Here is a 17,045-nt window from a genome sequence, read left to right as displayed (position 1 = left end):
AGGGAACTAGGAACCCTCACTACACTAACATGGGATAGATTCAAGGAAGAGTTCGACAACAAATTCTTTCTAGATTCTATCTAACAACAAAAGGAACAAGAGTTCACGTCTTTAACTCAAGGCAGTTTAATAGTGGAGCAGCACGCTGCCAAGTTTATGGCACTAGGGAGGTTGACAACACACCTAATCTCTACAGAAAGGATGCATGTGTAGAAGTTTCAAGCAGGACTTTAACCTAGGATCCGTAGCCATGTGGCTTGTCATGAAATAGAGACGTACCAGGAGTTGGTGAATATAGCTACGATAGCAGAAGTTGAGCATAGAGGTTTAGCAATCCAAGTCAATTTCGAGCGGAAGAGGACCATGCCATTGGCTTCAAGTGGTAGTGCCGAGAATAAATGGTCTTTTCCCAGCCTGGCTAAAGGTAAAGGAATAGCGACAGGAAGATAGACGATGTATTTCCACCCGCAATGCCTGAAGTGTTGAAAGCATCACCCTGGAGAATGCCGTTATGGAGATTGTCTAGTGAAGGCAAAGGCCTCCTCATCACCACCCATTCACACGGCAGCTCTAGAGAGCAATACCATGGCTGGTTTTACCCTTTCTTTTGGCCAAAACCACCATTACTCAAGTGTCATTCACAGCCCCCTCATCATCCCTCAAATGTGTTAGAAGGCAACCAGTCTAGTCCCCTTTCATTTCATCACTTTCTCACATTTTTCATGGAGAGAAACCTAGAGGTTCACATGAACTGCTTTCCTGCTTCTTTTTCCTCGCCCTTTTTGAAGCCTTTGTAATTATTTTCTCATGAAGTGACTTCACAAAAGTTGTTCCAATTTGAGTCTAGTTTCTGTGGATATCTTTTATGTTAATTTTCATGGTCATTTAATCGACGAAAAGTTGTTTTAACCATTGAAAGATATCTTTTATATTAATTTTCATGGTCATTTTTTGAGTTTTTGGTCAAGCTATTGGAAAGTTCTTGGTACAAAATGTTTATGGACTGTAGTTAACATAGGAAATTGGAAGGAGTAAAATAGTTTCTGTTTTGTAAAAGTTTGGATCTTTTGTGGTTAAATCATACTCCAACGGTTTTGATATTTTTATATGATGATCCTAAATCTTTAACATACATGTTATGTTAGTTTGAAGATTTTTTGTGTTGATTTTTAAAGATATAATTTGTATGCATGAGGAAACTCGGTTAGGCCATAAAGTTAAGGTTTGTGATTTGATCCATGTTTTAGTTTAATTTTGGCCATCTGATCTTGAGTTTAATGCTTGGATTTACTTTAGGACTTGTTTCTAAACCATGTGATGTTGTTGGTTTGGTATTTTTGTCATGGTATGTATTGGATCAAGTGTTTTTGGTGAAGTATTGAAGTCGAGTACTTTTAGATGAATTTTGTGACTTTTGGTATTTTTACTTGATGATTCAAAGCATGTTAGTCCATAAGAGTGTGTTAAGGACATATTGGAAGAAGTTTTTTAACTTTTGGAGTTCTTAGAGATGTTTTAAAAAGAGGCAAACCCTTGAGATTCAAGGGTTATGTTCTAGTTAAAAAGTTTAGAACTTTTTGTTACAAAGATTTGTGTTTTTATGAAGTGGATTTTTGTTGGATTTTTTCGTATGCTTTTTAAACATAGGATTTGATGATCTATGTTGCAATGTTTTGGTTTTAAGCATCCATTATGAGGTTGGATAGAATTGCAACAAAAATCAAAATGTTTTGCCCTTGAAGAATTCCGCCTTAGTGTATTTGTAGTCTGACTATTTCCTTCACATATAGCCGAGTCAACTTTCCTAATGTGTCTATGCTAGTGACTGGTAGAAAATGAGCAGTCTTGGTTAATCAAGCTATGATCACCCACATTGAATTATTTCTGCTTGAGTACTTGGAAAGCCGACTACAAAGTCTATGGTTATATCGACTCATTTCCATTCAGGGATCGATTGAGGTCGTAGGTTTTTGGTTGATTTTGATGTCTCACTTTTACTTGTCGACAGGTAGGGTACCTTTCGACAAACATTAATATATCTCTCTTCATTCCTTCCCATCAGAAGCCTTTCTTCAAATCCCAACACGTCTTCGTACTTCCTGGATGTACCAAATATGGTGCCGCATGGGACGCTATAAGTATCTTCTCCTTGACCTCAAGATTCGAGAGGATCACCCTTCAGTTCTAGTACAATAGGGTACCATCCCTATTGAGACTATAATGCATTGGCCTTTTCGACTTCCTAACCCTTCTTCCAATATCCAACAGTTTCATGTCCCTTCTCTATTGAGTTTTCAACTCTTAGAATTCTATGACTCTAGCTTCCTGCTTAGAGGCAATGACCTTTTCCTATTGTGAACTCACCACCAACAGTCTACTCATTCCAAAGAGGAGAGAATCCACCTCTAATGATTCTGCTACATCCTCCATTTAAGGCTTCTGACACAGTGCATCGGCAACCAGGTTAGCCTTCCCAGGGTGGTACTTGTTCTTGCACTAGTCGTCTCTGATTATCTCCAACTACATGCTCTCCCTCATATTAAGATTTTTCATAATGAAGAGGTGCTTCAAGCTCTTGTGGTCTGTATACATCCCATAATTTTCCTAGTACTAGTCGTAGGTGGACCATGTGGTCCCCCAGATCTTGCTAGTAGACTAGAATGTCATCGAAAAGAACCACCACGAATCAATCCAATAAGGGTCTAAACATCCTATTCATAATATCCATGAACTCCACGGGTTCATTGGCCAATCCAAAAGGTACCACCCTGAACTCATAAAACTCGTATCTAGTTCTGAACACAGTCTTGGGCACATATCTCTCCATGATTCTCAATTGGTAGTATCCTAACCTAAGGTCGATTTTTTAAACTACTACTACTCCTTGTAGTTGATCGAATGGGTCATTGATCCTTGGCAAGGGGAACTTATTCTTTATTTTCACCTTATTAAGTTCCTAGTAATCTATGCACATCCTCAGACTCTCGTCCTTCTTAAATAATATCAGTGCTCTCATGGTGATGAACTTAGTCTAATAAACCCCTTCACCATAAGCTCTTGCAGTTGCTTCTTCAACTCCTTCAATTCAGATGGCCCCATTCAATAGGGTGCCCTGTGTACATGAGTTGCTCCCAATTCCAAGTCAATTGTGAACTTGATTTTTGAAACAGGTGCCAACCCTAGAAGATAATTGGAGAAAACTTCTGGGAATTCCACGACAACTGGAATCCCTTTTACCGACTTCTTTTATGTTGGTTTTAACACCACTTGAATTACGTATGCTTCCTAGTACTCACTAGATATTGCTTCCAAGTTTAAAAGTAGGTTTAATAGCATAGGGAGCTTCCAAGATCATCTCCAGAGGGACAACTTTGTCAACACAATAAATCAAGCAAAAAGGTTCAGATGAAAAAAAAAAAGTAAAAGATGGAAGCATATGGACATTCGTAGTTGGATGGGTTTAAGGTTATTTACTGTGAGAAAGGGACTAACTATGTAATTGGAATTTGTACAATATGTAGGATGAGTTTGTATTCACACATTAAGAATGAGGGACTGAAATTACTCTTAAGGAAATAAAACATGAATTCAAGTTAAAATGAAAACTGCTTTTGCACTCTTTAATTTCTTGGAAAAATGGGTTGATGAACAGAAACAATCAACTTAGAGAAAATACTTTAGAACCTTTGGGGAATCGAAAAAGTAATGGCAGGAAAGTAAATACTAGGGATACAGGGTTAGGGTTTCCTCAACCATCGAGATGTTGGTCATGGGGTGCATCTGTCTGTATCAAACCAGTCATGATATTACCACATAAACTCACAAAAACATCCAATCTCATATTATAGCACCAATAAAAATAAATCCCTCACTATTTTAATAATCCTTTTCATTCTAAGACCCTAGGGCAGAGGGATCCTTGATTATTTCAAGGTCCTAATGTGACATGAGTCTACAACAGGTCAAGAACAAGAGATTCTTCAGAAATCCACAGTGAATCAGGAATGAAAATACAGAGATAGAGTCTTGCAAAATATCACAGCAACCAACAATACTCATAAGGAGGAAGAAAACTCCATTCCCTGCAACCCTAGTTGCAGAGATTAGCCTAGAATCATCTTGTAAAAGATGATTCCAAAGCTTTAGACACACTCTAACAGAGCAACACTTATAACATAAAGCAAAAGTAGAATAGAAAATACTACAAAACTAGCAAATAATTGATGCCCGCATCCTTGCTCCTCGACCCCTTTTATCCTCACTTTCCTTCACCATTTCTCCCTCTCTCTTCTCTAATCGTCGCCATCTCGTTATCTCCATTCTACCCTCTGGAAGAACTCGGCTTCTTAGCAAAATAAATATAAAGGGTTTGAGTGCCTGAGAGGCTTAATGCTTCGATGGACTTGGGGCTCAAAGGCTAAGTGGGGCTCGGGCTCTTGGGCCTTCAACACTTGCACAGCTAAACCTTCATTAGCCCTTGAAAAAAAATAAGCAAGTGTTGAAAAAATAACTCTTAAACTTCACAACCCATGAGACAAGGTCCATTTTATAAAAGTATAACATTTAATCATATTTGTATGACCAATCAACCTCAACTACCTTACTTTAAACAGATATTTTAACAAAATGTCCTGACAATCACACCCCCCCCCCCCAACTTGCCTTTTGCTAGTCTCTTAGCAATGATGGATAATATTTTCAAACCATTATGCTTTTGTTCCCTTCAATTAAAATCCACTAATCAGTCAAGGCAGTGATGCAAATGATAAGTGCACGGAAAAAACAAATAAAAAAATTTTCGAAAAGAAGGGTTTATGCACTAAATTCATCCAATAACCAATTTGAGTGAGAATAAAAAAATATGGGTGATGTTGTCTACCGGGTGATGACGATGGGTATAGATTTCAAGGTTGGCCACCATAAGTCATTAATTGTCTCGTAAATAGCAGTTGCCTAAGTGAGATATTTTTTTCTAATTCAAAACCATTGTAGTAGTGGCTTTCACGCTACTACTCTTTAAAAGATCCCTGTATTTGTTATGGAGATCCCGAAGGCAAGCCTTTTCTGCTGCACTAAGTGTTTTTTTGTCTTTTCTTTTTATTTCTTTTTTTTTTTTAGATCCCTCGCTTGTCCCTTTTCTAGAGTACGATTAAATACTCACTTAACATTCTTCCTAAGCCATTAGGATATGGTTCATTAGAGTCTCAAACAACTGTTTGTTAGTGTAAGCAGTACTCAACTAGACCCTTTGAGTGAAACACAGACTCTTCTTGGTGTAGAAGACATGCTCAAGGCAATAAACCCCTATCTTGACCCAAATTTCCATAAGTGATCAAACTCCTCATTTTCATCCAGTCTGGTCAAGGAGTGCAACATAACGAAGGGAGCCAATGCTGCTTATTATAAATCAATCATTGACAATGCTTCTGGTGGGTCATTATGGTATGCAATATATACAGAGAAGTATCATGCATGTAGACTAGTTGGATCCCCATCCTCAAACTTAAGATTAGATTAGCATTGTCCTCAATGATACAGAAAAAGCAGGAAAAACAAGGACCAAAATAACAGTAGCAATGAAAGGAGTAAATCCTGAGTGAAGATGAAGGAGTAAGGGAGAAAGGAACAAAACATGAACTATGACCTAGCAACAACATTATTAATAGCAGTATGTAACGGAAAAGATTTAAGTAACCAAAGGTGCAGTGGTGTTAAGAAAATGTAGTGTGGTTTGTTCAGGTGAGAACAATGAAAGAAAATGTTTGAGCCTCTGTCCATTCACTTTTAAAATGTTGCCATTCTAAGGGTTAAGGAGTTCCACAGCCCGATGAGGAGATACAGATTTTACCAAGTAAGGGTCATTCCATCGGGACTTTAATTTTCCAAGGAAAAGATGGAGTCTGGAATTATATAGCAGCACCTGCTGGTCTGGGTGGAAGGATTTCCTCTGGATGTGACTATCATGGAAGTGCTTCATACGCTCCTTAGACAACTTAGAATTGTCATATGCATCCCTTCTGAGTTCGTCCAGTTCATCAATCTGTAATTTTCCTGATAAACCAGCTTGGTCAGTGTTACAATTGAATTGTTTAATGGCCAAGTAAGCTCGGTGTTCTATTTCTACAGGCAAGTGACATGCTTTGCCATACACCAATTTGTATGGGGACATTCCCAGAATTGTTTTGTAGGCAGTTCTATATGCCCAAAGTGCATCGGATAACCTCACAGACCAATCTTTTCTATTGGGATTCAGAGTTTTCTCAAGAATGTTTTTATCTCCCTATTTGCTAATTCTGCTTGACCATTAGTCTGTGGATGATAAGGTGTGGAAACCTTGTGATGGATCCCATATTTTTTTAACAAAACAATGAAAGGTTTATTGCAAAAATGAGTCCCATTGTAGCGGCTCAAGGTTGGAGAAGTGGCTTTTTGCTGCCCTACGGTGGTGAGGAGTACAACTGAGCAGACTAGGCTGCACTCACTTGAAGACCTGCGGTATTACGCACTACCGACACCTTGCATCCAGTGGCTTGCAATGGGATGCTCTTGGAATATTGGGAAGTGTCTGCAGTGGCTATTTGTCGTGCCTGGAGGAGCAACCGTTTGCTCTGTTTTTGGGTTGTTAAAACAGAGGAGGACTTGTGGTTTTACAAGGGCTGGGCAATGGCCAAAGACGACTGGGACAGAGAGAGCTGGAGGTTCTGTGGTGCTCAAGTGGAGGTGGCGCACGGCACAACATTGAACGAGGGCTAAGTTGAGAAAATGGAGTGGCAGGGGTGCAATGTTAGATTTTCTTGGAGGATGATCACGCAAGGGCTGTGTGCTTGGAAGGGATGGCTTCAAAGGGGTGCAGCTTAGGGTTTTCGCTAGCTGCAGCGGAGTGGAGATCTCGGTTTGACACTTCTATGAAGAGGAGGACGAGCAGTACTAATTCTAGGGTTAAGGATGCTTAACATATGTATAAGCTATAGTAGGAAACAGATAAAACCTAAAGAAAAATGAAGGAGGGACATGCATGAAAATGGAAAACGGACGTGAAACCGAGCAACGAGGAGGCTAGAATCATTCCACGGGCCTGGGCTCTTTAGCCTAAAAAAAAATATAATCGGCCCACATCTTGGATCAAGTATGGGATTAATGCATGGGCTTTTTCCTTTAGTTTTGGGCCTCGACTCAACCTAAAAAAATACACTTGTCTCATAAATTTTCCGAGTGAAGATCCACTTGGTACATTAAAAGATTTTAAACCTAATTATCAAACCTATTGAAAAATTATAATCTGCCAAAAATATCTTAGGCCCTAACTCTCTTCAAAAAAAGGTTTACTCACAATCTCAAATGGGCTTTTTATAACTATAAACCCAAAACTTTTGTAAAGTGGGCTTGGCTGGGCCCGAGTGTTACATCCTCCCCCCTTTAGAAAAAACTTTATCCTCAAACTTTACTGCACCAAAAATTCAAGCTAATATGCCGATCCTTCATATTTTCAACAATCTTAACTTTCTAATATTCCTCAACTTAGCAATCTCCAAAATCCAAGTGTCGATTTCAAACGTGACTTCGAATCGAAACCTAAAAGTATGAATCTAAATCATAAATTTTCAAACCCTAAAAAAATAACTAAAAGAGAACTAAACCTCGCAAATAACTAAACCTCACAAATAACTAAAAGAGAACTCCCAAAATAATATTTAGAACCTCCAAAGAATAATACAATCAAAAGTCCTAACTTAAGTCCTAAGTAACTTCAGTTCACAAAATTCCAGAACCCATAGAAAATCTACTTTCAACCATAAATTTTCCTAAACTTCATGCTTCCAAAACAAAAACTAACCCATCAAACACCTAAAGCTAGAGGAGTCTCGTAGATATAAAATATTGTGTCTAAATCCCTTTGCAAACCTCTTCAACCAAACTTCAATATTCTAAGTTATACTACTAGAAAAGTTCAAAGCAAGCACGATTCAACCCAACTAACTAAAACAGAAAGCTTTCTAGGAGAAAAAGAGTGTGGTACTTGTGATCTCATTGTTGTCATCCTCAGTATCTTTAGATGTTAGTGCAAACACTCGGGCCGGTCCCATCCTACGTTGATTATTTCCCTAATTGTTTTGTAGGAAAACAGGAGGTGGGTTAGGCTTCTTGTTGTCCGACAGAAGCAAAGGACATTCCCTGATAAAATGTCCAGACTTTCCACATCGAAAAAGCATCCTCATTCCCTTTCTGCACTCTCCAGTGTGTGCACTATTACAAAATTTACAAAGGTTATTCGATTGATTTCCTTGCATCTGCTTTTGCCCTGTACTGCTCCCTTCATTTCTCTTTTTCCATGGCCCTTGATCCATACTCGAGGATCCATGAGGAGTAGCTCTCTTTCTCGTTTCTTGCAATTCCATATCTCTCTTAATATTTTGCTCTACTAGCATTGCCATATGCACTAACTCTTAAAAACTCTAAATCTGCAAGACCGTTACCCGTTCATATATATGGAAATACAGACCTTCTTCAAACTTCCTGGCCTTCTTCTCTTCATCCGGAATCAAATATAAAGCGAAACGTGATAATTCCTCAAATTTTGCAACATCCTAGCATACAGTCATGGTCCCCTGTACCATGTTGGTGAATTCTCGAACTTTGGCTTCCCTGTCCACTTTAGGGAAGAAACGATCAAAGAAATTATGCTTAAAGTGAGGTCAGCTAGCTACTCTTGTCCCTTCAGCTTTCCTAATGGCCTTATCATAATTCCACCACCTCTTCGCTTCCCTAGTCAATTTTAAAGTTGCAAATCATACTTTCTGTTGATCAATGCACTCCAAGACACTAAATATCTCCTCCATGTCTCGAATCCAATCCTCCGCTGCGTTTGAATCACTCCTTCCATCAAAAGTGGGGGGATGGGTACGATTAAATTGTTCGAAAGTGCATCCTCCTTCACTATTGTTACGTTGACAACCCGAAGGATCCTGCGTGAGATCATCTATTAGTTGATGCACCGCTGCTCAAAGTACTTCAAAAGAACTCATATTTGCTTCCCTCTCGTTATTGGTTGCATTCAAATCTGATACATTTCATTCCCAACAACAAGGTGGCATCCTAAAAAAATTTAAAACTTTACTAATTATTTTAAAAAAATGTAGAGTTCATAAATAAAAAGTGGCACCCATAAAACAAACATATAGTCTAAACCCTAAGGAGTATGAATTCAGCTCATAAACCTATATAAATCCTATACATCGAAATCCTTCCCAAAGTCTGCAAATCCTAAGACCTTATCTACTATACTATGCAAAACTTCAAACCTTAAATATCCACATCATCAACTCTTAATCCTCAACTTCCTATGCCTTAAATCTGGAGTAACTTCCTACACCTACAGATATCCAAAAATGTCATAAGTTATAGTCTACAGAATCTCAAACCTTAGCTCTAATGGCATTTGCAGCCTTCACATTAGCTCCTTCTACCATGCCTTGGGGTTGCTGTCCTTGAGGGTTAGGTTGAGGTTGGGCTAGAAATTTTCCTTTTTCCTGGGCACTCAAAGAGGTGGTTACTTTGGTGAGTGTCCCTCTTATGCCATTTATGGCTTGAGAATTTTGGTTTTTAATGGTGGTTTGCCCTTGCATGAACTGTTGGAGGTTAATAGTGAGCTACTGTATAGATTCCTCCAAGTTCTTTTTATGAATGAAATGGGGTTGGTTAGGATATTGAATAGGTCCTTGGGGTGGTGTTGTATAAGGCATGTAAGGGCTTGTGGATGAAGAGGTTTTGTTGGCCATTCCTCCAACTGAAGTTGGGATGGTTTTTCCAACCTGCATTATATGTGTTAGAATAAGGCCCAGAAAAATTTTTAGAAATCATGTTCACAACACTAGATTAATCTAGTAATACCTCTTTAAAAGCAGGTATGGTGGGGCATGCATTGGTAGTATGCCCCTGGTCATCACAGATTCCACACTTATTAGAAGTATGGGGTACAACTTGCATTTCATTGACCTTTTTTCAGTTCAATAGTCTCTAAGTTTTTTGAAATCGGCTTCGTTTGGTTGATTAACTTATCTCAACTTATCTCAACTCATCATTACAATTTTTTTAAATTCCAACACAAAATATAATAAATAATTCAACTTTTTCAAATCCCAAAATAATAATAATATTAAAAAATAATATTCTAACAATATTTTATTATCTCAACTCAACTCACTTCAACATCCAAACACAATCTAAAGCTATCCTAGCATGCAAATCGTCAACTTCCTTAAGGTTGTATTTCCCACCCCTAGTTATGCTCCTCACATTCTCAGGCCTATCCCCAAAATCATAAACATCCCATGACTAGGCATTCTCAGCTAAGTAGTCAAAGTATTCGAAAGCTTCTTTTGGTTCTTTGTAGAACTCACCATTATACATGGTCTCAACAAATTGTCTCATTTTGGGTTGTAACCCTTCATAGAAAAAACTATTAACTCTCCAATGTTCATACCCACGATGAGGACAAGCATTCAATAAGTCTTTAAACATTTTCCAACACTAATAAAAGGTCTCACTATCTTTGTGCCAAAAATTCATGATCTGCCTTTTTAGGGTATTTGTCCTATGCATGGGAAAAAAAATTTTAAGGAACTCAGTCTGCATTTCCTGCCAAGTTCCTATGGATCGAGGTCTTAAAGAGTTCAGCCAAGTTTTAGCTTTATCTTTAAGAGAGAAAGGGAACAGTTTTAACCTTATTACCTCCTCTGTACATGTCCTATCCATAAATGTTGAACATACCTCTTCAAACTCCTTAATATGGAAATAGGGGTTTTCAGACTCCATTTCATGGAAATGGGGGATCAAGGGTATCATCCCAGGTTTAAAATTGAAGTTATTTGCATTTAAAGGTTAAATGATGCAAGAGGGAGGACTAGTCTTAACAGGCTGTAAGTACTCTCTCTGTGTCCTATTTTGATTCAAAACTTAATGATGCTCATTGTCCTCCATGTTACTCAAATTTTCAGATGATGACTCAAAAGAAATAGATGCAGTTTCAATGGATGCAATTGATTCAATCCTAACTAATCTTGATGCTTGATCTCTAGCCCAAACAGATATGCATGCTTAGAGAGCAAACATACCAGCTAGAAGAAAAAAGTAACATGCACTCCCACAATTAGTCAAAAGGAAGGGCATATTACCTCACCTATGAAGAGGTTCACATATTCATTTGTTTTCTTCTTTTCTTTTCTTTTCCTTTTTTTTTTTTTTTTTTTTGCAAGGAAAAGATTATGCTTCACCAGTTGTCCCAAGCAACAGCGCCAAAAGCCTGGTACTCACTCATCAGATATTGCTTCCAAGTTTGAAAGCAGGTTTAATAGCACAGGGAGCTTCCAAGGTCATCTCCATAAGGATAACTTTGTCAACACAATCAACCAAGAAAAAAAGGTTCAAATGAAAAAGAACAGTAAAAGATGGAAGCATAAGGACATTCGTAGTTGGATGGGTTAAGGTTATTTACTGTGAGAATGGGATGAACTATGTACTTGGAATTTCTATAATATGTAGGATGAGTTTGTATTCAGACATTAAGAATGAGGGACTGCAATTACTCTAAAGGAAATAAAACATTAATTCAAGTAAAAACGAAAATTGCTTTTGCACTCTTTAATTTCTTGGGAAAATGAGTTTATGAACAGAAGCAGTCAACTTACCGAAAATAGTTTAGAACCTTTGGGGAATCGAAAAAGTAATGGCAGGAGAGTAAATACTAGGGACACAGGGTTAGGGTTTCCTCAACCATCGAGATGTTTAAAGTCCTTATGTGCCATGAGTCTACAACAGGTCAAGAACAAGAGATCCTTCAGAAACCCACAGTGAATCGGGAATGAAAATACAGAGACAAAGTCTTGCTAAACATCACAGCAACCAACAATACTCAGAAGGAGGAAGAAGAAAACCCCATTCCCTGCAACCCTAGTTGCAGAGATTAGCCTAGAATCATTCTGTAAAAGATGATTCTAAAGCTTTACAAAAACCCTAACAGAGCAACACTTGTAATAGAAAGTAAAAGTAAAATAGAAAACACTACAAGAACAACAAATAATCGATGCCCGCATCCTTGCGGCTTGACCCCTTTTATCCTCACTTTCCTTCACCATTTCTCCCTCTCTCTCCTCTAATCGTCGCCTTCTCTTTATCTCCATTCTACCCTCTGGAAGAACTCGGCTTCTTAGCAAAAGAAATGTAAAGGGTTTGAGTGGCTGAGAGGCTTAATGCTTCGATGGACTCAGGGCTCAAAGGCTAAGTGGGGCTTGGGCTCTTGGGCCTTCAACACCTATACAGTTAAACCTTCATTACCCCATGACAAAAAAATAAGCAAGTGTTGAGAAAAATAACTCTTAAACTTCACAGCCCATGAGACAAGGTCCATTTTATAAAGTGTAGCATTTAATCATATTTGTATGACCAATCAACCTCAACTGCTTTACTTTAAATAGATATTTTAACAAAATGTCCTGACAATCACTTCCACTCCACTGGCCAACTTTTTCTTAGCTTGATCGTCGATGTCACTATTGGTATCTTCTTAAGTCTACTTCTCATAAACTCCATATTTTCTTCTTTGGGTGTTTGGGAACTAGCCACCCGACTCTGGCAATTGATACTGGTGTAGTGTTGGAACAGCCAGTCAAATTCCAGGATAGTGTCAAACTTGAGAAGGTTGTACACTACCAGGTCTGTTTGCAACACTATTCTTCCTAATTCTAAAGGGCAAACTAGCACAACCCTTGAACATACTACAACTTCTCCAATCGGTAGAGTTACTACCAGAGTTTGTTGTAGGGACTTCCTTCATCAACTACACATTTATGAGAATGTAGTAGATACAAATGATTGGGATACACCCGAGTCAAACATGGTGTAAGTGTAAAATTCATACAGCTTGACTCTTCCAGATAAGGTCAAACACTTTAACATTAACGAAATGCTTTATAAAATGCCATAATCTCCAAATATTAAAGCAAGTTCATACTTGTCCCTCCTACGTCTGGTCTCCGGGACCTCCTCATCAACTTCTTCATGTGTTAAAGCATACACACAGGCCTGCACATATTGTCTCTAGCCCGACCTTCCTCCACCTAGGTCAACCCAATACCTTGGGCCGCACTAGGGTATTCCTTGGCGAAGTACCCCATCTGGCTACATCTGAAAAAGCCTCGATCCTTAATCTTATGACTGTGCCAGATGTCCATATCCACAACTATTACCAAAGTCTCCATTTACATCAAAATCTACAATTTCGAGGAATGGGACCTTAGTGGGACTGCCATTGTGAGGTTTTAAAAAATCTCAATAATTGAAACTAAGTCCAACACTCATAGATGCATGCCCATAGTAAAAAAAAAAAAAAAAAAATATGCTAAATGTTGATGCAAGGAAAGATTATTTTGGACATTACACACTTAACCTAATAATGGACATCCTAGCCACAGTTAACTTCACACAAAAATATATTGTGAAACAAAATTCAAAGCACTTGAATAGTTTCCAAGCAAACTCAAAACTCAATTTTTAAAACATCCATTTTATTAATGTGTGCACCACAGTCTCCCCTAAATAGACCATCCACACACCTTGGCTCTCTTCGACACACTAGGGTAACGACCATGTGTCTACATCATTATTAGTAATGCCTGGCTTTGCACCCATCCTTGGCCATGAAGAGAGGCCATTGCTTTGACCCAATAGTGTTACCCTCGTAACCGAGCTCATTTTCGTCTCAATGACAACCCAAGGGACATCACTCATTATTATGCACTCCTGAATGATCAGATGAGTTTCACCGAGATAATACTTCATCTTGGCTTGGGGTCGTGATACTCACGCAGCCATATAAAACCCATTTATTTGAAATGTTTATAAACTCACACTATTCAAAAATAAAATAACTCATTGTAAAAAGGAAAAAAAAAAACAACAACAACAATTTAGAATCAATTTATAGGCTAAAATTGTTCAATGATAAGAAATCAAGCAAATAATAACATGTTATAAGGCAATCCAAACGTAAGAAATTCTATCAAGTGTTTACATGGTGACAAATAATGCAACATCGGAAATTTCCAGCAAGCATTCACAAGCTGTAAATCAGTGCGAATGTGGGAAATTCCAGAATTAATTTACAAGCTAAAAGATAGTGTAAATTTGGAAAAAATCCCAACTAGCATAACTCGACAACAACATAAATAAAACATGAGATTTCACAAAACCATTTTATCCGAATAGTAATTATACAATCACAGTCTCAATAGACATAATGCCAAGCAGCCAAAACTCAACTCCACACTTCCATAAACATCATCCTGTGGGTTACATCCAACTACCAACATTTTCTCAACAAGTTACAATTCGCAACCAACAACCAACCCCTTGCAAAACTACATATCATGCTTCATAGCTCAACCAAGAATCCCAAAATATGGTGCCCTCGACCCCCACATGTGATTTGGTGGAAGTCGTGACACCTGGATGATGAGCACATGGATCATACACCCCATCGCCATGTGCAAGTGTGTGCAAACATGCAAAATGTGCACAACATAAATATTGCAGTAGAAAAAAAATATATAAGGCAATCAAACTAAGTACCAAAAAGTTTTAAGCACAGTACAACCCAAAATAAAATCCTCCAAGAGGTTATACAATCATCCAGATGATAAATATAAATAAAGCGGTAACAGGCCCCGTGACAAATATAAATAAGAAATATAAATCAACAAGCCAATCACTCATCCGATGGAGCCGGTCTCTCCAGCTCTAACTCCTCCTTTCCATCAAAGTCTATGGTCCCATAAAATGAAACCGTAAGTAGGAATACCACAGTGAGATTTTGCAATCTCAGTAAGTAATCAACATGCAACAACCAAGAGTTTAAATACTGCATTTATACAACCACCAAAGTAAGACAACCATACAAACAAAATACCACAATATCATTTGTTCCACCATTTCCCGAAATAACACATTTAAACAGAACACTCACGCCAAAAACCCCTTTGGCCCAAAACACTACCATCTATTACGCATGCACCATGGTCTCCCTTAAGGACCATGCGCACACCCTGGCTCCATTCGTCACACCACGGGTAACGACTATGCATGTGACTTCGTTATGAGTGTTGTCCAGCTCCACGCCCAACACGTAACGTGACCAGGCAACCTCTAACCCCAACCAGCAAAAGGGCCACAGAGTCGGCACAAGAGCATTACCATCTCGTTCGAGCTTGTTGTCGCTTGGTGACAACCCAGGGGACGTCACTCAGTTTATTATACTCTCGAGTGACCAAAGGAGCTCTACCAAGATAATGTACAATCTCGACTTGGGGTTGTGATACGCACACACCCACATGATATCACCAGTACACGAAAACCCAATTTTCAATTTACACAACATGGCATAGCACAACACAATTAAATAATTAGAACAAATAGTAGTTACAGTAAAAATGAAGATGCATAACAAGGAGTATATTGGATGACATGGCATAACACACATTAGACAATATACAACATCACAACAATCATATGTACACAGATTCACAAACCAAGCTGCACGTTTAATCCCATCCTTCATCCACCCATGGCCCAATTCCCAGCCACAACTACGATATTAGGCCCAACACTCCGTCGGGCTCAAAGCCCTTTTCAACATAGCCAACTGCACACAGCGTTAGTGATAAAATTATGTTCTAAACTCAAGGGTCACATTCGAGAGGTACTTACAATGCGGACGGGCAAATCTAGATGATCGAGTGAGCATCGGTCTACGGAGTCCCTCGATTGGACGAGTGTGTGCATCGCTACGTGGATGGACAAGTATGATTAGACTAAATCTGAATGCAATCTAAAAACTTAAAACACAAAACAAGGGGTAGAGGGCTTACAGAGGTGGCACAAAGAGTGGCGAGGCCGCAGCTGAGTGAGATGGCAGAAACGGATATGGCAGGACAGAGGGCTACCAATGGGATTTCTCTCGAAGGGGATGTCAGATCTAGGGTGCAGGTCGAGGAAGAGATCCTCGTGGTGGAAGGTGGCGGAGCATGATGGGGCAATGGCCAAATGTTGGCCATAGCTCATGGGTTGGGCGGTTTCGAAGGAACAAGATTTTCGGGAGTTGGAAAGGGAAGGCCAAATGTGCAACCACTGAAACACCGCTGACGGCAATGGCTCACGGCGGCACTGAGAGGAAGATGGTGGTGATGTGTTTGAGAGAAGGAGATGAAGCTCTAAGATGATTTCAAAAGGGAGAGGCTCGGCCTATTTATAGGTCGAGTGGGGTTCCTCAGCAATCACAACCACCACTACAATTGGGGGTGGTGGACCGCACAGGGTCTGCAAGAGACCCATGCATGGCATGTGACCAATGGCCTCAGGTGGCAGTGAGCCATTTACATAGCTGAAATGGTCACGGGTTGCAGAGAGGAGGGGGAGAAGAGCAGGCCACAAGGCTCACGAGTTGGGGATGATGGGCGGTGCTGCAGTCCGGTGGTGGAGGGGCTCACAGTAGAGGATGCGTGGCATAGTGCAAATGGCTGAGAGGGCGACGATGCAGGGGCTCAGGCATGGAAGAGGAAGAAAGAAGAAGAAACGAGAAAAAAAGAAAGAGAGAAGAGAAAGAGGGGGCTTGCGATGCTGGGGGGAAACTAGAAGAGCGAGGGTTTTCAACCCATCAAAGATGAAACGGCGTCGTTTCAAGGGTGGGGGAAAATTTTCTCCATACCCAAAACGGCGTCGTTTAAGATGGGAATGATGGGCTTCCCTAATGCACATGGGCTGGGTGATTGAGCTGAATTATTGCATATTTTATACATTTAGAACCAATATATTTTATTTATTTCATTACATTATTATTGGTTTTAGATGAATAAATGGTTAAGATAAATAAATTCGAGTTGTGATTTAAATTGGTTAATAGCATGATTTATGCTTAATTTTATAACTTGTGATTTAATTGGACAATGTTCATTTACATGCACAACATATTTTGGATATTCTATTATTCTTATTTTATT

The 17,045-nt window shown here is 39.1% G+C and overlaps 1 non-coding gene across 1 annotated transcript; it reads left to right on the top strand.

Annotated features, from left to right (window-relative positions):
* The first annotated feature begins 10,477 nt into the window (after nucleotides 1-10,477).
* Nucleotides 10,478-10,584, top strand: LOC118348840. The gene has a single exon (XR_004801847.1). It is a non-coding gene; the product is annotated as a small nucleolar RNA R71 (small nucleolar RNA).
* The last annotated feature ends 6,461 nt before the right edge of the window (nucleotides 10,585-17,045 follow it).

This window comes from Juglans regia, chromosome 6, assembly GCF_001411555.2.
Source record: "Juglans regia cultivar Chandler chromosome 6, Walnut 2.0, whole genome shotgun sequence".
In the NCBI taxonomy this organism is placed as follows: Eukaryota; Viridiplantae; Streptophyta; class Magnoliopsida; order Fagales; family Juglandaceae; genus Juglans; species Juglans regia.
Note: the sequence above shows the minus strand (reverse complement) of the source record. Positions and strands in the feature narration are given on the sequence as shown.